Source organism: Sparus aurata, chromosome 3 (genome assembly GCF_900880675.1).
Source record: "Sparus aurata chromosome 3, fSpaAur1.1, whole genome shotgun sequence".
NCBI classification, from domain to species: domain Eukaryota; kingdom Metazoa; phylum Chordata; class Actinopteri; order Spariformes; family Sparidae; genus Sparus; species Sparus aurata.
The window spans coordinates 31,635,786-31,655,772 of NC_044189.1; positions in this window are offsets into that span (position 1 = coordinate 31,635,786).

Genomic DNA, 19,987 nt, shown 5'->3' on the forward strand with positions numbered 1-19,987 from the left:
TTCAACTATTAAAATGTTCAGCTTTTTAAGCTCTTTCAGCCTTCTACTTTTCAGCTTTTCAACTTTTCAACTTTTTCAGCAATTCAGCTTTTTCAAAAAAATAATTAACATTGCAGCAGATGGGAAAAGCTTCAAATCCTCTTCAAAACTCATCGACTTTCAGCCTCATCGTCTCCCTCATACGTTGAGTGAGAGACACCATTCAAACTTTAAAACGGTCTCAAGACCTTGAACTATTGCCGATGTATTCAGTTTTTAAAACTTTAGTATGGTTTTGAAAATATCGCAGTTTTAGTTTTAGGAACTTTTAGCCCTTCTTCTGATTTTATAATGGGTGTGTATGGCGTCGGCTAGAGTGGGTGACATCATCGCCAGAGTGGAGAGCGGCTTGGAGGATAGAAAAAGAAAATTCTCTTCAGCTTGATTTTGGTCCCAAATCTTTTACTTGACATAAACAATATATGGATAGAAATGTAGGAAATCTTGTTAGGTGTCAGCTGGTTGTCTCATTTCAGATGTGGGACTTATGGTTTTGGATTTAGAAGCCCGAGAGCGACACGAACTAGAAAACCTGGCCCATAAGCCGCAATGTTAATTTTGAGCCCAGATTTCTGGCCGAGAGCAGACGGTACATGATTTGTCTCTCGCTGCTGTGCCCTCATTTCTCACTCGACCGAAATGAAAAGACATGAAAGCGTTCAGCCATGTCTTCTCTCACTCAACATACACAAATTTCGGCGATTACCATTACAGTTTTTTCAGAAATCGCAGGAGTTTGGGAGAGGTTCTCCCAGTCATTTCTTATGGGGACACTTTGATCTGTGTCTCTGTATTTCTCCGCGTGTGTATCTGAAGAGCCACAGTGTGTGACATCATTGCTACAGGGTAGAGCAGCTGGAAAATCTGGAGAAAGAATTCTCTTCAGCTGGATCTGGATTCCACATCTTTCACTTGACATAGGCAATATATACATAGAAATCTAGAAAATCTTGTTGGCCTGCTCCATGATTGTTCCTGATCCAGCGTATGTGCAGCCATTTTAAGCTCTTCCAGCACTCTTACTCTACATCTTTTTAACTTTTCATCCTTTTTTCACGTATTTGAGCTCTTTAGCCCTTTGACTTTTATACATTTTCATCCTTTTTTCACCTTTTTAACCTCTTCCAGCACAGTTGATCTACAACTGTTCATATTTGTTCTCCTTTTTAACCTGTTCCAGCCCTCTTACTCTACATCTTTTTACCTTTTCATCCTTATCTCACCTATTTGAGCTCTTTCACCCTTAAACTTTTTTACCTTTTCATCCCTTTTTCAACTCTTTAACCTCTTCCAGCCCTCTTACTCTACTGCTTATCATCCTTTTTTAGCCTTTTTTGACCATTTTACCCTCTTCCAGCCCTCTTTCTCTACAGCTTTTCACATGTTTTCACCTTTTTAACCTCTTCCAGACCTTCTTACTCTACAACTTTTCATGTTTTTTCACCTTCTTAACCTCTTCCACCCCTTCTTACTCTACAACTTTTCATATTGTTTCACCTTTTAACCTCTTCCAGCCCTCTTACTCTACAGCTGTTCATATGTTTTCACATTTTTAACCTCTTCCAGCCCTCTTACTCTACTGCTTGTTATCCTTTTTAGCCCCTTTTCACCATTTTAACCTCTTCCAGCCCTCTTACTCTACTGCTTGTCATCCTTTTTAGCCCCTTTTCACCATATTAACCTCTTCCAGCCCTCTTACTCTACTGCTTGTTATCCTTTTTAGCCTTTTCTAGCCCTCTTACTCTACAGCTTTTCATCCATCTTCACCTTTTTCATGCTTTTTCGGCCCTCTTACTTCATCCTTGTACACCTTCTTAAGCTTTTTTGGCCCTCTTACTCTACATCTTCTCATCCTTTTTTCACCATTTTAACCTCTTCCAGCCCTTCTTACTCTACAACTGTTCGTATGTTTTCACCATTTCAACATCTTCCAGCCCTTTTACTCTATAGCTTTTCATATGTTTTCACCTTTTTAAGCTCTTCCAGCCCTCTTACTCCACAGCTTTTCATATTTTTTCATGTTTTTAACCTCCTCCAGCCCTCTTGCCATACATATTTTCATCCCTTTCTTTGCTTTTTCACCTATTTAAGCTCTGTCATGCTACAACTTTTGACCTTTTTAGCCTTCTTTCACCATTTTAACATCTTCCTGCCCTCTTAATCTCCAGCTTTTCACCTTTCTTTCAACATTCTTAGAATTTCATGCATTTTCGGCAGCACTTTCAGCAGATTTCGGAAATCAATTCAGCTGTCAGCATTCACACTGTATTTTCGCAGGAAATACAAATTTTTCTAGTTATTTTATAATTATGTTTTTTATGGCTTTCAGCTGATACACTTTTGGCTGGATGACGGATGACGGAGCAAAACTGTACCAGGGACGGAATACAGCGGAAATGCACCAGTGGAATCAAGCTCTCCAGCAACCCCCCCATAAGCCACAATGTTAATTTTGAGCTTAAATTTCTGGAAGACAGCAGACAGCAGCAGTTTTCTAAATACTGTAATTTGCTCATTTTTGATAATACAACAACTACTTGTCACTACTCGTTCTTCTACTACTACTACACCTCTTTCTACCTTTGATGCTTTTAAATTTTAAATGTTTTTCAACCTCATTTGAGCTTCCAGCTTTTCACATTATTACACTTGACCTTCCAGCTATTCTACCAATACTTTTTCATCTCCTGCCTTGTAAAGCTAATGCAATTTGACTTCAGGGTTTTTCAGCAGTGACGTGCAATGCATTATAATTTTGTGATATTCTGGCCATTCATTTTACTTTTTTTGCATTTTCAGCAGTTTTTTTTTAATCACTTACGCTGTCAGCATTCACACTGTATGTTTGCAGGAAATACACATTTTTTTGGTTATCCTGTATTGTTTCTGCTGACAAATAAGCACTCTAAATCATAATATTTTGCCTATGAATTATATACACACAAACACACATACATATAAACACAAACACACCTATATAAATGTACACAAAAATATACATATATAAATATACTTAGACTTAGACAACTTTATTCATCCTTTTGGGAGGTTCCCTCAAGGAAATTGAATCTCCATGTCACACACAGCACTGTTACACACATAGAGAGGATCAAGAAAGAAGAGACACCAAAGTGCCCGACACCCATATAAAGATGGAAAAACAAATACAATATTTTATATATATATTTATATATATATATATATATATATATATATATATATATATATATATATATATATATATATATATATATATATATACACACTGCAATAAGTCTTTCAGTGGTATTGCCCATTTTACTTTATTTTTTAAAAGTATGTTTATTCCAATAAATCAATTTATTTTTCTTTTTTAGTTTTTTGAGTTATCTATAAGTAAAAAGTGGGAATATTTTCGTAACTCACTTTTTTATGTGACACTGTCCAATGTCCCAGGATGTGAAGACAAGTTTTCTCGCGGAGCCTAAGGAAAACGCTTTACCAAACTCATGTAAGTCACAATTTATATTTTTAAAAATCAGATTTTGCCAGAATTTAAATTTGTAAATTTGCAATTTGCAAAAGCATGGCTCTGTTTCCTAACGTTATATTTTGTTTGCTACTTGTCCTGTTGCCAGCCGCCATTTCGAATGTGCTCTTACCTCCAATAGCTCAATAACTCCAACCAAACACTGTTTATACCTGTGCAGTTTATAATTACCGTTTTCTTTGCGTGGTAGTTTAATATTTTAAAGATATAGTGACATGTACAAAAAAATATTGGTGCTTCGACGTCGTATTTGGCAGTGTATGCTGCCACACACACATACACGAAAGTACTGGCAGGCAAGGGATAATCGTTTGGTGGAGCTGAATGTGGTGTGTTTTTTATCATCTTCAGTCCTTTTCTGCCATTGTCTTTGTTAAGGGGGTTATTTACTGCAGCGCGTAGTCTTCTACTGCGCATGGAGGATAAGTAGAACATACTCGACTTTATCTTTAGCCTCTCGGCATATTTTTTTCACGGTGAAGTGCGGACCGATGTGCCGCCTTCTCAACAGCATGGCTAACACAGAATAGAGTCCTAAAGAGAGAGAGTGGCGCCACCTCCATTTACTGCAATGGTTCAGTTTTTTCACAGCAATGGCGGAGCATGGAGCCCTGCAAAAGTTCCCGGAAGTTAGCGAAAGCTAACTTCCGCCCAATGTAATTCTTATGGAGCACACGATCGGAGCAACACTTGATCAAGGTAAAATGTTCAAAGAATGACATTTTCATATCAGTAGTGCATCGGAATTAAATTGACATGAGTAATTAAGTATGTTGTCGGATTGTCCCCGTCTAGATTAGAAGATTCAGAGAATATTAACAGATAAAAGTTTAAGCTAGCACAATAGATAACGATAGCTACACATGCAAAAGGCTAAATCGTAAATTCGGTTCTCCAAATACAACTTAATCCAACGCTGTCAATTTATACTATCAGCGAGGTTAATGTGTAGGGAGTGTGATTGTAGTTAAACATCAATTTAATATCATTGAGGCTGCGCAATGACGGGTGAAGCTTATATAAGGACATTAATTATGAACTGAACTCATAATGTCTCTCACCATCGCATTGCACTGACTCAATACCATCGTCAGTATGTTTCTAGCTTCAGAGAGCTATTTTGTGAAATATTGCAGCCCATACACTTATCCAATAGCCTACTATATTAGGGCTGACAGTTTATATTTGATATTCGAATATAGGTGCAGTGATGCCATTTCACAACTTTATTTTGCATGCTGCAGGCCAGGAGTGCTGAGTAGACAATAGGGAGACTGAAAACATAATGAATGTGATGCTTTTCAAGCAGTCATACTAAACAAATGTCCCTAACAGGTGATATCATCTTGCGCATCTTTGGAGCACTTTGTTGTGGAGCGTCAGTGATGCTGCAGGCCAGGAGTACTGAGTGGACCACAGTGAGACTGGAAACATAGTAAGGTGGGTCAGGCATAATAAATCATACTAGACGGGTATCATCTTGCAATATTATCAAAGGAATAATACTAACCATAACCATTGCTATGAGTCATATTATTTGATACACCTGTGCAACGCCGTGCAGTACAACAGCTGTGCCATAAATTCTACTTATGTTCAGTTTTTGTTGACATTATCAGAAAGGTGTTCATTCTACTTTATGTTATTTGTTAAGGTCAGAGTGGGTGGTGGTGCTGGGCTGGCCTGCATTAGCTCAACAATTGTTGCTTCACTAACAAGACCACGCCAAGTTTAACGGTTGGAATAGTTTATTATGTATTGAGACGATTTGGAGAGGACGAAACGAAAAGGGGGGGGTCGAGGGGGTTGGATGAGGAAGAGGGGTCGGGGGGTTGGATGAGGAAGGGGGGGCAGGGGTGGGTGGATGAAAAGGGGTTGCCGAGCCATCATGTGGCCGAGGGGGGGGGAAACGATCGAGACTCAGAGTGGGGGTACGTCTCGATGAGCGCGCGTCCTTAACGGGCGTGGCTTCATCTTCCCCCCACCCGTGTGCTGGATGGCCCAGGTCCCTGCTCTGGTGTCTCCTTGCCGTGGAATGGTGGTGACGAGGGCTGGGCTGCCAGTGGTCCTGTGAGAAGGGTTGGTGGAGAGATAGAGGGTCTGGGGGGGAGGGTTATCAGAATGTGCGACGAACGGGAGAGAGATGGTTTGGCTTACCTTATGTAGGCTGGGATGGTGATGAGATCGAGCATGGAGGTGGTTGGGTTGATTTGGCGCGGGTGATTGGATTGGTGAGGCGCAGGTGGTTAGGTTGACGAGGTGGCTGGACCTGGGTGGCAGGTCAGCGAGTGGATTGGCGTGGTCCTGTTCCTGAACCTTAGTTATGATAACTCCATTTCACTAACAAGACCACGCCAAGTTTAACGGTTGGAATAGTTTATTATGTATTGAGACGATTTGGAGAGGACAGAACGAAAAGGGGGGGGGGGGTCGAGGGGGTTGGATGAGGAAGAGGGGTCGGGGGGTTGGATGAGGAAGGGGGGGCAGGGGTGGGTGGATGAAAAGGGGTTGCCGAGCCATCATGTGGCCGAGGGGGGGGGGAGACGATCGAGACTCAGAGTGGGGGTACGTCTCGATGAGCGCGCGTCCTTAACGGGCGTGGCTTCATCTTCCCCCAAAAGGTGCTGCTGAGATGCTGACGTGGGCTTGACGGATGTCGCTGAGGTGGCTGTGGATGTAGTTGTTGTAGGCTTGGGAGGACCAACGACCAAGGACTTTGATGGTGTGTTAGGTGATTCCTTGTCTCGAGGCGGTGGTGGCGGCTCCTATGCAGAAAGAGTGGCCAGAGTAGAGTTCGGGGGAGATTCCTGATTTGGCGATTATCTTGCGGAGATGATGGTGAAACCAGAAGCGTGTGGCGACTCTGACGTCTTCAGTGATGAAGAGTGGATCGAGCCGAGAAGAGTGGCGCGCTCCTCTCTGGTGTAGGTAAGCCAGGATTGGTTCGTAAGGGCTTAGGTAAGAGTTTAGTCGGAAGAGGAAGATGGGATGAGAGATGCCGAGCTGGTCGGTCTTGCTTCGTTTGAGGTTGAATCGGAGGGTGTCGTGGGAATGGAAGGAGATGTCGGAGAGGGTTGCGTGTTGAGAGGGGTCGTGGGTAGCAGAGGCGGAGGTGAATTCTGAGCATCTCAGGAAGCCGAAGAATGCCAGGAGGAACATGGACTCGAGGGTTGAGTCGATGAATGGCGATGAATATCCTGAGTGGAGGGTGAGGATGCAACAGGTAAGGAGGTCTACGGTTAGGGATAAGCGTTTGGGAGCGAGCTGGGGTTCTGCTTTGCGTAGGCCTTTGATCAGCATGGTGACCTGGGGATGAGAAATGGAGGGGGACGGAGACCCGGAAAGCAGTTTGGCAAAGAGGTTGATGCCGCTGAGGTATACGTGGATGGTGGATGTTCTGATTTTGAGAACCGTGTGGGTGTCGGTGATGAAGCTGGTTACCGTGACGAGGTCAAAGGAAGGAAAAGGAAGGTGGTGGAGGGCGTGGAATGACTTGAAGCGGCACCAACCCCTGTGGTACGATGACAGGGTGTTCGGTGACAGGCTGTTCAAGATAGCGTGCTGGGATGAGGCAACGAGGTGGAGGAGGTGCGGGTTTACGGGTAGATGGTTGCTGAAAATGGTGGGACTGGTGTCGGGTGGGGGTCCGAGCCTGGCGCCAAGGACTTGAACTTCTGAAAAGAGAACTGGGATAAGGAATCAGCAATGCAGTTCAAATGGCCGGGAATGTGAGCCGCGCGAATGATTAAGTGATGGTGGGCCGAAATTAGGGTGAGGCGTCGGATGAATTTTTTTTTTTTTTTTTTTTTTTTGATATACTATTATAATCCCAAATTGGGAAATTCCTTTTTCCACTAGCATTACTCACAGGTGCGAACACACAAACACACACATGCAGTGTAGAGGAGATGAGCGAAGGGGCAGCCACACATGCTACGGCGCCCAATGAGCAGTGTTAGGGGTCGGTGCCTTGCTCAGGGGCACCTCGACAATGCCCAGGATGTGAACAAGCACTCTCCAACTGCCAGTCCACATCATTCTTTCTTGGTACGGGTGGGACTTGAACCGGCAACCTTCAAGTCCCCAAGCCAGAATTGCATGATGTCTAGTGATTGTGAGCGACCTTTGTTGATGATGTCGACGGCTGTGAGGTTGTCTGAGTGGATGAGGATGACTTTTCTTGACCATTCTTGCCCCCAAAGGAGTGCTGCGATTATGACCGGGTAGAGTTCGAAGAGGGCGGAGGAAGGGGATAGTGAAGAGAGTTCTGGGGGCCAAGCGGAGGCGAACCATCGGCAGCAAATAGAGTAGCGGACGATTTGCTGCCGGGGGAGATGTATAGCGGAGCGCGGGCATGCCGGCTGCCTGGCTAGTCGTGCCGGCTGCCCGGCTGGACTTACCTGAGTGGAGACGGCCGCGGACTGGGGAGTCTCGGGGATGGCGGATCCGTCAGTAAAGAGCTCGTCGTCCGACGGGCTGAGAAAAAGCTCTTGCTCCATTGTGGTAAGAAGTACCTTTAAGTTTAGTTGTTTTCGTTTTCTCTTTCGAAGTTTTTTGGTTGTTTGTCTGGTTTGAACGGTGTCAGAACGTGCGACGAACGGGAGAGAGATGGTTTGGCTTACCTTATGTAGGCTGGGATGGTGATGAGATCGAGCGTGGAGGTGGTTGGGTTGATTGGGCGCGGGTGATTGGATTGGTGAGGCGCAGGTGGTTAGGTTGACGAGGTGGCTGGACCTGGGTGGCAGGTCAGCGAGTGGATTGGCGTGGTCCTGTTCCTGAACCTTAGTTATGATAACTCCATTTATATTTTGCCTTCAAGTATTTCAATGGAGAGGTCAAAATATCACTGATGAATATAATGCATCCAGTACAGCAGACACCTTATAGCCTGGTTCTGGTAGTTTGTGGAATCGTGATGTTTGCTGGATACAGGTAGGTGGAGGGGCAGTGATGCTGGCTTTACCCTGAAACACTTTCAGCTCTTCTGGGGTTGCCTGATGTTAAACCTAGGCCACTGTTCTTTTTCACCTTCTTGGTTTGGCTCTTGCTTCCAAGATGGTGATCTTTTAAGTGCTGTTTTTTCCTGTCTTTTTTTTTTTTTGCTTCAATCCACAACTTCAACCTAATAAATCTCCTGATGATCTTTTCTGTTACTCCACAGCATAATGGAAACCTGCTGGAGAGTGCCAGAGCTTCCTCCTCCAACACACCCTCTGCGTTTGGAAGCTCCATGAGGGAGGAACCAGTCTTTGTCCTTCGGTTCCCTTGGTTTTTGCATTGTTTTTCCTGTTCTGTGTTCTCTGTTTTTAATTTAAAAAAATCCTAAACTTCCCAGTGGTGTGGTATTTGAAAGTATGCGGAAGTGCAAATGCATTGTTTGAATATGATTAGCCCACACATTTTTTTGTTGTTTAAATCTTTGAAGGTGATTAAATTGCTACTTCTGACTTCAGCCACCCATGCTACATTCATTTCTTCGAGCATCCCCATGCAGCACAGTATACCATGGTGAAGACTGTATTTGAAGGACAACATACCAGAAAGGACACACACAGCTTGACGTGCTGATCTGTTTGACTTCTTTAGATACTGTTTTTAAGGAATTCATTGTGGTAAGTGCATTGGGAAAAACAAGACTGTGTGATTTTTATGCATCAATGAGTAGAGTAAGTTTGGATAAGTAAGAATAGTTAACAAATAGTGATAGAATTCCATTTATTTGCAATGAATTCAAATCAAAATGTATTTGCCATGGATTTCCTATTAGAACACAGTTATCTTCTGATATCATCATGTTATCATCATCACAATGCTGTTGTGAGTCCAGACTTCTTCTGCAGGCAACTGGCAAATCATTGTTAGTCACCTGTTAGTCTGCCTCACTCAAGTCTGAAAGTTTAAAAAAAAGAAAATATTATGATTTTATTGCTATCAAGGACTGTACAGGTTTAGTAAAGTTAACAGAGTTCTAAGCAATTAACACAAGTGCATATATATGCATATAATTGATAAGAATAGTTAATAAATAGTGGTAGAATTTCATTTATTTGCAATGAATTCAAATAAAAATGCAATTCATTTGCCATGGATTTCCGATTAGAACAGTTATTATCATAATGCTGCTGGGAGTCCAGACTTGTCTGTTAGACTGTTAGTCTGCCTCACTCAAGTCATAAAGTAAATAAAAAGCAGAAAATATTACGAATGTATTGCTTTACAGGTTAAGTAAACATAATGGAGTTCGAATCAATTAACACAAGCATATAAAAGTTGCAAAGCAAAGCATTTATTGACCATTATTTACCGATCGTCGTGGTTTACCTAGTGTTTTCAATTGCCCACCAAGCACTTCCGGGAACTTTTGGAGGCTACATGGACCACGTGATCCGCCAGCGTTTTGAACTTCCGTTGTCGCCACTCTCTCTCTTTAGGACTCTAACACAGAACAACTGGCGCTCACTAGGAGCGTGGTGACGTCATGTCATGTAACCCTTTCAGAATAAAGCAGTACAGCATATCAGTCTACTGTAATACAGGGAGTTACAACACAGTCCTTATGAAAAGGATCTCTAGTGTCATAAATAATTGTGTTTTTCAACTTCCACAATTAATATCTCATCGCCCATGGTGCCGAATCTCCGAGACCCTGACGTAATGTTGATGTGAAGTTGTGATTATCTATATGAACTCCGTATTGTGTTTTATGTTTTAAGGGGGCGGAAGTGTATTACGTTGATTCTGTGTCGGGTTTCCTGTCTGGTGCGATCTGCTCTGTTGAGCTTCACGCGATTTAGCAACGGCTCCATTAAAAATAGAACTGCAACTGTACAATTAGCGCGATATAGCGCATTTACTGTTTATTAGGGGTCCTGTCCATGCGCCAGTGTGTTTGTATGTAGGTGTGCATGTGTGTGTGTACGTGCGGTGCAACGCGAGAGAGTCGGCAGGTGGAGGGGCTGACTGGCAGAGATGAGAGATGGTGAAACGCTGTTTATTTATTTATTTTTTTCTGTCAGAGACTGTGGCAGGCCTAATGGGAAGCACTGAGGTTGCTGTATGATATTTTTGTAGGCCAACCCAGAAGTTGGCATTACCCTGGCTCCTTTTGACAGGAAGTCATTTGGGTTTTTACATGATGTTTTGGATATTGCCTTAGAAAACAAGCTCTGTGTGTCACATAAATCATTCTTTTATGTCTTGTTCAGCAGGATAGTCTTCACAAAAGAGTATATTAGGGTGTAAAAAACTGATCTTAAGGACTCTCATCAGGCTTATATCCAAGAAGTTAGAGATGAACCATAACTTGTCTTTTTTTTCTATCTCTCCAATGACAGATGGGATGGCCCTGTAAATTGTGCAGCACTGTTGTACCAACCAAGAATGACATTTTAAAGCATTACAGACTGCACCATGGGACCTTTGGACACAGCCATGCCTTGCCTTGCCTTGCATTCATATAAGTTGCCCATGCTCTTTTAAATGCTGGAGTTCCCTCCGCTCTCATCTGTCAAGATACCATCCAGAAGTCAAATTCCTCAACTCACCTCAAGTAAGCCCTTCATTCACCTGCCCTCTGTGTAAAAAACCTGGATTTCCTAATGAAAAGGATTTTTTTGAACACATAGGTAGGGCCCTATGATTTCCACGATCATGGAATCGCGGACGGAATCGTTGAATTGGCCGATAAAAACGGAATCTATTGTTAAACGTGGAAAATCGCGGAATTTGACATAATTTCACTGAAATGCTGTTTTCGTGTGGAAGAGGAACGTATGTCTGCGGAAAACTGCATGGGGAGAAGCAAATCTGGGTGGCACAACAAGTCCCCACCCCCGTCAAAACAATGTAAGCATGGCAAAGCGGCTGCCCACGGCTCCGTCTTCGTCGGCGAAAAAACTGAGAGACTCGACATTAACCCCTCAGTACAGAGCCGAGCAGTTCCCAAACGACTTGTATGTGTCAGGTGAACTGTTGTTTTGCAAAGAAGCAGACCTGAGAAATCATAATTAAAGGTGTAATGCGAGAGAGTTAGCCACCTGTCCGATTCATATTATCCGCATATCACCAGAGTGACTGTTAACTGCTGCTATCAGTAGCTGCTGTTAGCTAGCTAGCCCCGTTTGCCACAGCCCTCTTAGCTGACTCTGCCTGGGCTGGGAGGTCAGAGGACAGGGTTGCTGTTTTCACTGTATAATTCACAGTATAATTTCTCATTTTGTTGGTCATCTTTGCTAATTTTTTTAATATTTACAACTTAAATTTTCTGAACAATTTTGGTATGCAAACATTTACTGGATCTGCCTGAGAGCTGACCAGGTTTTTATCTTTCTATAAAAGCACGGAATCTCTGTCTGTCTGTGTGTGTATGTGTCTGTTAGTCAAATATCTCTGTGGATCAGGATCACACTGACCTGAGACTTTCAACATGGCTGCTGCGTGGTTCAGTGGTGTGCATCTAAGCATTTGCTTGGACTGCAATGATACCATGAATAAATTATTTCATAAATGCTTTACAAATTCCGCCAAGCATTGTCCACCGGAGCCACCACAGTCACGTGCGCACCAGAGCCAATCACTGCAGAGCTCAAGCCCACGACATACCTGAAGAAACAATCGGATTTATACCTGCAGCGGTGCGAGCTGGACCGGGATTTTGCCGTCGGTTCGGTCCCGTTCTGTTCTGTGCATCTAAACTGACTGTTGTGGATTAATGAGATTAAACGAGTCCGGACCGAGTCTGTTCGGGTCTGAGGAGATCTGGAGACGCGCGGACAACAAAGTGGAATTGGAATCTGTGGATGTTCGTGTGTAGCTAGCCGCTAGCTAGCGGCTAGCTACACGGCCCACATCCCGAGGCGACGGACCGGAAGCATCGGCACGTCCAAAACCGGACTTAGGGTAAATAATGTCCGCCACGCTTTTTCGCGAACATTGCCGTCACGTTTGCTTTGTGTCTGGTGCAGGAAGAAACGGTAAAAACAGGCTTTTGTCACGAAAGTGTCCAAGCAGCAAGTTTGGTTGTTGAGGAACAGGAAGTTGTGGGAGGGACCTAGGCGGATGATTGACAGGCCGAACGACGGTCGGTGTATAGACAGCGATATTGAGAGTTGAGAGATTTGTGACATTTAGCGTGTTTGGAGTGTATAGTTAGTGTGTTATGTAGTGTTTGGTGTAGTGTGTTTAGTGTGTAGTGGAGTCGGTTTTTTGTTTAATGAGTCGACACAATGAGGAGATGCTGAATGTGGAGCAGGCAGTGCAGCTCTTAATTCAGCTGGAAGGAGCTCAGGCAGACCTGAGCATTGCCTGCATTTAAATGTAAATAGTTACATATAACTTTGTAAAGTTTTTTAAATGTATGCACAAATTTAGCAAACAACAATTTATATTTGCATTGTTTGTTAAACATATTTGTGGTTTTCACAGTAAAAAAATCTAACTTTTTCTACTCGGATTTTATGTTTTTTTTTTTTGTGATTTTAGGTCTATTGTGTTAATACAGTATGTCAAAATAAGAAAATGAATGAATGAATCAAAAACGGCCAATTATACCCTGGAATATCGGATTTCACAACAAACCTAAATATCCCTTGACGTCCCACCTTCAAACACAGCCTCATTTGGCCATCCATGAAAAAGCTACTTAACCTCCCACTTTTTTATAGGAATACACTTTTCTTACGGGCACTGCACTAGTTCAATTAAACCCAAATTATACTACTGTATGAAGACATGATGAAATCAAATGTTTTTGATGCACTTTAGTGTACTCTATGGTACAGTATTGAGGAAATGTAAATTTAAGGTAATTTCTATTTAATTTGTCTACATCTTGTCATTTACATTAAAGAAACAATGTTTCAGTAGTAAAATAAGAGTAAAAGGTTAAAAAAAAATGGATTCCCAAAATTTAAATGGAAAAAACGTAATTCCCAAAAATTCAAACGGAATTTGGGAAAAATTCAAACGGAAATTGGGAAAAAATAAAACAGATTTTATAGGGCCCTACATAGGTCACACGGGTGCAAACTTGTCACCTTTTGGTGAAATTTACCATTTTGGATCCCAAATGGGTCATTTGTGTGATTTGTGTAAATCCGCAATAAAAAATGTTTTGAGGTGGGGGTGCGGCGAGGCGAGTCGAGGCAATGCACCTGTCTCTTTAAGGCGCGTGCACCTTATCTGGATGAAAACAAGTGGATGAGACAACGGCTTTGAGGCGCTCGTTTTTCCTCACCTACATCTCCTGGAAGAGACTCCACGTAAAGGTAAGAAGTGCTCATTGTAAAATGTTCTATTTGTTTATGTAAATGTAGATGGATAAATACTTTATTTACTATACTTTATCCTGAGGGAAATTCAGTTGGCAGCTGTGGTGGCAGCGCTGCTCTTCTGTCCAGCAATACACACCATGAAGCTTCACTTTTCATACAAACTAACTAACGCGACTGCCACAGTTGTTAGATTTAATCAATGAGACCAACATTAATCTGCTATAAAGAGTTTAACCAGCCAGCGGTAAACCTCTAAAAACTTGCGGATAAAGTTACTTGGCTCGTTATCGCCAGCGGGAAGACGACGGAGTCGCCCCGGGCTATCGGTTCAGTAGACCGGCTACTGCCTCTGAGACTTGCCGGTAGCATGGATGTAGCCTACTAGCCCCTGGTTGCTGCTCCCTCTCTATTTCTCCTAAAACAAACGTCGGAGCAAATTTCCTAACAGGTGATATCTGGATAAACTGACCACAGACTGGGGATTTAACAGTGACTTTCTCACATGAAAAAATATTAAACCTTTTATCAGCTAGCGGACTTTATGCCTAGTTGTGTTGTTGGCCGTGTGTGTTTTGAACGTTGTTTGAAACTATGTGCGTTTGCTTGAACATCTTTTAAATACATATTGCCGCTTAATATGTTTTATGTAGCCTATGGCATTTTTAAGCTTCATGTGTGTTATTGGACAGAAAGAGCAGCGCTGCCTCGGAGCATAGCCTACGTACAGAAAACACATTTACATCAATAAATAAATGTTTTACATTGAACCAATCAGTCTGTATTAAATTTTATTTGGTTTGAAGGCACGGCATTGAGCCTCCGTCATATTTCACCAGTTCAGGTAGCCTAATTAGCTAGCTGTCAGCAAGCTATAACTATTGTAAGCTCGCCACTCTCACTTTGTTTTCAGAATGACTGAGTTGTTGGAAGGCGTGGCTCAACTTGAGGCAGGAGTCCGATGTAAATGGAGCTGGGCCTGGCAGAAGTTGGAGGCTAAGGTGGACTTGAAAAGCAAAAGCCATGTGTTTCCATTGTCTCACTTCTTCAAAAAGTTTGATAAACCAGTGCCAGCCTACAGTCAGTGCAGCCCAGAGCAGGAGGACTTCGGTAGAGAAAGAAAGGCAAGCAAAAGTCCGGCACCTGGCTGCCCAGAAGCGCAAAAGAACTCTGGAATTACTGGTCCAGAAGAGAAGAGAAAAGCACAAGTAAGTCCAATATTTGAGCCCTTTACTCTATTCATGATTCACACCTTACATTGCTGTAATAAACATTTATGCACATTGACATATGGAACTGGCTAATGGCTGCTCATTTCTGTTTTGTTTGTTCTCCAACTCTCAGGTGCTGAGATCCTATCAATTTGGTTGTGCTTTTGTTTTGTTTTATTTTGTATTGTTTTGTGTTGCATGAAAAAAAAAAAAAGTTTGTTATATGAAAAAAATAGTTATGTTTTTGTTGCATGCACTTTATATCTTCATCTATCTCATTGTTATTGTTATTATTATCCTCTTTGAGAGTTTATTTTCAATTGCTCAATAAAATTTTTTTTAAAAGATCCTAGACCACTTTTCCTGCTTGAGTAAGACTGAGCCTGAGCTGGTACCATTGGGATGCCTCAACAATTGATTTCCAAAACCACTTTTTTGCAAGGTTCATCTGATGGACATCTAGGGACAGATTCACTTAGGTTTGCACCGCTTTTGCTCATGCTAAACCTGCATAGGCTGAGCAATCTGCCCCTCTGTTTGTCCTTGAAGACCCTCTTCACATGTTTCAAAACCAAACACAGGGAGACAGATTGTGCAGGTTTAACACGAGCAAAAGCTGTGCAAACCTGAGTAAATCTGGACCCTAGTCTCATGCTAAAATTGATTGTAAATTCACCTTTAAAATTGTTTTTCTTTTTTAATTTCCCAGGGGAGCATGCCCCCGGACCCCCCTAGGGGGTCGGTATCTTGTCACCTGTTTTACCCCTGATGAGTTTGCACCCCTTAGGTCATCATCTCCAGAATAATGACACTGTGAAATGTGTCTTTGAAGGTTGCGATCACCAAACTAATATGTATGGGACTGCAACGCACAAACACTGTAAGCATACTCCACATACGTCACAAAATTTCAAACCAGGGGTTATCTCCGAGTTACCAGAGGAAGTACTTGATTTTGAAGCCTCTGAAGAGGGTGGTGACCACAGTGGTGCTAATTATGAAGGTAGTAGCACTAATGCACACTACGAAGAGGAAGATGGAAGCAATGTCGTAGAGTATATAGCGTCCCTCTTGTTGAAATTAGAGTGTTCATAATGTTTCAGTTCGGTGCATTGATGAATTGGTTGATGATCTTCACTTCATAGCAAGTTCTGCCCCCATTTCTTTAGTTAAAAGTGTTATTGTTTCACACTTTGAGAAAAATAACCAAACCACTGATGACACTTTTGTTACATCTTTGGTGGAAGAATTGTGCAAATCCAATCCCCTAAGCGCAGCACTCAGTAGTGTTGGTCCTCTGTCCTCATCATTCATGAGACGACAGTATTATAAAGAAAAATTTGAAGTTGTTGAGCCTGTTGAGTATGTTCTTGAACTAAATGAGAAGAGAAGCTTCCAATATATCCCAATTCTTCAATCCTTGATTCAGATTTTGGGTAAAGAAAATCTTAGTGAAAAAGTAAAGAACAGAACAGGTCATCTACTAAATATGAATCATATCGAGATGGTACAATCTATAAAGAGAATTCTTTTTATTCTGAAGAACTAAGAATTACACTTGTATTGTACGTTGATGATTTCGAAATTTGCAATCCGCTCGGAACATCAAGAAAGAAGCACAAGATTACAGCCGTATACTGGGTGTTTGGCAACCTTCCACGCTCACCTCGGTCCACTCTCAGCTCTCTATATTTGGCTCTTTTATGTAAAGCAGTTGACATCAAAAGATTTGGCTATGATGAAGTGCTTGCCCCTTTGTTAAAAGACATTGCTGTCTTGGAGCGTGATGGCATCTACATTTCCTCTGTTGGACAAAATGTCAAAGGAAGTGTGCCGACAATCTTGGGGCACACTCAATTTGTGGTCTAGTGGAACATTTTTCTGGACCATTCATTTGCCGATTTTGTCTTGGACAACGATCAGAATTTCGAATAAAGGAGGTGAGGTCTGGTGTATTTTCTGCTTGCACCCAAGAAGCACATGCCGCTCATGTATTGACTGTCAAAGAAAAAAATTGATAAAATTGACTGAAAATCTGAGCTACTTCCACTGTGTCACTGGCTACCCACCTGACATATTACACAACATTTTTGAAGGGATTGTTCCCTTGGAACTGGGTCTGTGCTTCAGTGTTTTCATTTCTAAAAAATATTTCACATTTAGTGAACTTAACAGTGCTATCTCACAGTTTCCATATAAATGGGCTGACATGACTAATTGTCCTCAGCCAGTGCCTGCAACCTTCTCCTCACGAAAAAGGATTGGAGGACACGCACATGAAAATTGGGCCCTCATACGACTGTTGCCATTCATTATTGGACACAGAATACCTTTGTATGATCCAGCCTGGCTTCTGCTCATGTCTTTAAAAGACATTATTGAGCTTGTTGTTTTTTCCAGTCCATAATGAGGAAAGCATCGCATATCTTGACTCAAAAATTGCTGAACACCAACACAGATTCCAAGAAGTATTCCCTAATGAAGACTTGATCCCAAAGCACCACTTCTTAGAACACTACCCTGAATTGATAAAGGCATTTGGACCCATGATTGCTTTTTGGACAATGCGGTTTGAAGTAAAACATAGCCAGTTCAAAAGGATTGTAAGGCATACTGGCAACTTTAAGAACATACTCATGTCCCTGGCTACGAAGCACCAGCTTATGATAAGCCACGACCTGCATTCCACAACAGTTTTGCCTGCTCTCAGTGTTGTAAGAGTAACAGCAGTTCCAGTGGATTTCTTGCATGTAGAGATTCAGGAGTCAATTAGGCATCTATCTCCTTCTCAGTCTCAAGTTCAGCTGGCTGACACAGTCACCTATCAGGGAACGGGGTACTCAAAAGGCATGATTGTGGCCTATGGTTCTACTGCAGGTCTTCCTGATTTTGCAGAGATTGTTCAGATTGCACTTGTTGGGGAAGGGGGCATTTTATCGTGAGAACACAGAAAGCCTGGTACGATGAACACTATCGTGGATATTATCTGGAGAAGACGAACCAGATAACTCTTGTTGAGCAACAAAGCCTAAGTGATGTTTGTCCTCTGTCAGCCTAAATTGTTGCAGGAAAGCAAATGGTGACATTAAAGCGCCACATCTGTCTCCAGTGTTGAGTATCATTGTATTATACCTCTCCATCTTCTGTCTTCCTAGAAATGGAGCAAACTGTCAGATTCCGGGTCCTGATTGATCATGAAGTCAAGAAACTAACTCTCAGCACTGGAATACCTTCAACTGTGGACGAGTTGGTTACAGCTGTCAAAGAAAGTTTTTCCATCACCACAGATATAAGTCTTCAATACAAAGATGAAGAATTTGATGACTTCTTCACCCTGACCTCTACAAATGAACTGAAAGATAAAGACACACTTAAAGTTGTGTATGTACCCCTACACTTAACGCTGACACTTGTTCCCCAGGAAAGCACCCCTGATACTTCTGATGTCAGCTCTTTATGTGAATCTGCGAGTCTCTCTGGGGACTCACTAGATACTGTGATTCTGAGTCCCTCCACCTCTCAAAGGCAGAGCCCATGGCCTGCTGTTTTTCCCATTCAAACTTTCTCACACAACACTGAACTTGCGTTGAGACAAGGAAATTAGACTTTTTTAAGAAATGGCACCCCAATGACATCACCACGTGTCAAATCAGACATCCTAGAGCGCCTGGCTGAGGCCATGTTTTCCTACACAGCTTACCCAAATGATGCCCAGAGATCTGTGGTGGCACAGGCACTAGTAGAGAAGCATCCATGCTTGAAGGAGCCTGGATCTTTTAATGGAACTTACGGATGGCAGCAAAGCCTAAAATACAAATGTGGAAACTATCGGACAAAATAGAAAGAACTGGGAAGCCCTGAACTCCTGGTAAACTCACTGAGTCACAAGTCAGAGGGTGAGCTAAGAGCTACTAAAAATGTCAGGAAACCAAAGAGGGCAGAAGTGAATTACCTGCCCTCACACCCACATGATGAAACCGATGACACGCTTGAGAATCTGAGACTTGACCTAATTGCAGCCTGTCAGAGAAAGGACTGTGCCAGGAGCATAAATGATATGATGGCCAGAACATACAGTTGGAGAAGACAGGAAGTGGTTGCTAAGTCTCCTGGAGTGGCAGAATTTAAGGAAAGATGGCCAGCCCTCTTCGAACCATTCCAGGTAAATGATTTATCATTCTATTTTTCCTGACCAAGTTTCCGGTGTGACTTGGACATGACATACTAGACTCACTTTTTGCCTGAAAACGTATACTAAAGCCCTTAATATCTTAAGTAACAGTCAACATTTGCTGTCTTACAGATTAATGAAGAGTTCTGAAGGTGCACTGCTATTCCACTAGAATCAACATTTATGTCCCAGCTGGACAGGTACACTCCAAAGCTCCTGGAGCGCTTCAGTGCAAAAGGAGGAGTGACTGGTCAGTGCATCAAGAACTTGTTGATGGAACTGATACAGGTGGGTTAAAAGTGGTTTAAAAGGTTAAACCTGACTGTAATCATGCTCTAAAGGAATAATGGTATCACAGATTTGAAGTAAAATTCCCAACAAAATTCATTTATTTATTATTCTTCTATCAACTCTAGGACCCAAGTGCCTCTGCAGTGAAGAAGAGAGATGTGACTCTGAGATGCCTCATAGAGTACATGGGAGAGAGTGGACAGGAGCTAACCTCTGACTACTGTGTAAGTATTGTTTAAAAGCAGGTTTGGATCAGTCTGATGTACAAGCTTAAATTGGGTTGACTTTTATGTGAACTGACTGAACCAGCAGTTGTCAGGTCCTGACAACTGCTGATTCAGTTAGTTTAGCAGCTAGTTGGCAGGAGCCCTAGGATAGCCGGTTAGCACAGCACCACAGAGTGATGCCTTTCTGTCTTGTGTTTTTGTTTGCACTACAAAAACAAACAAACATTGCAAACAGAACATACCCTTAAACA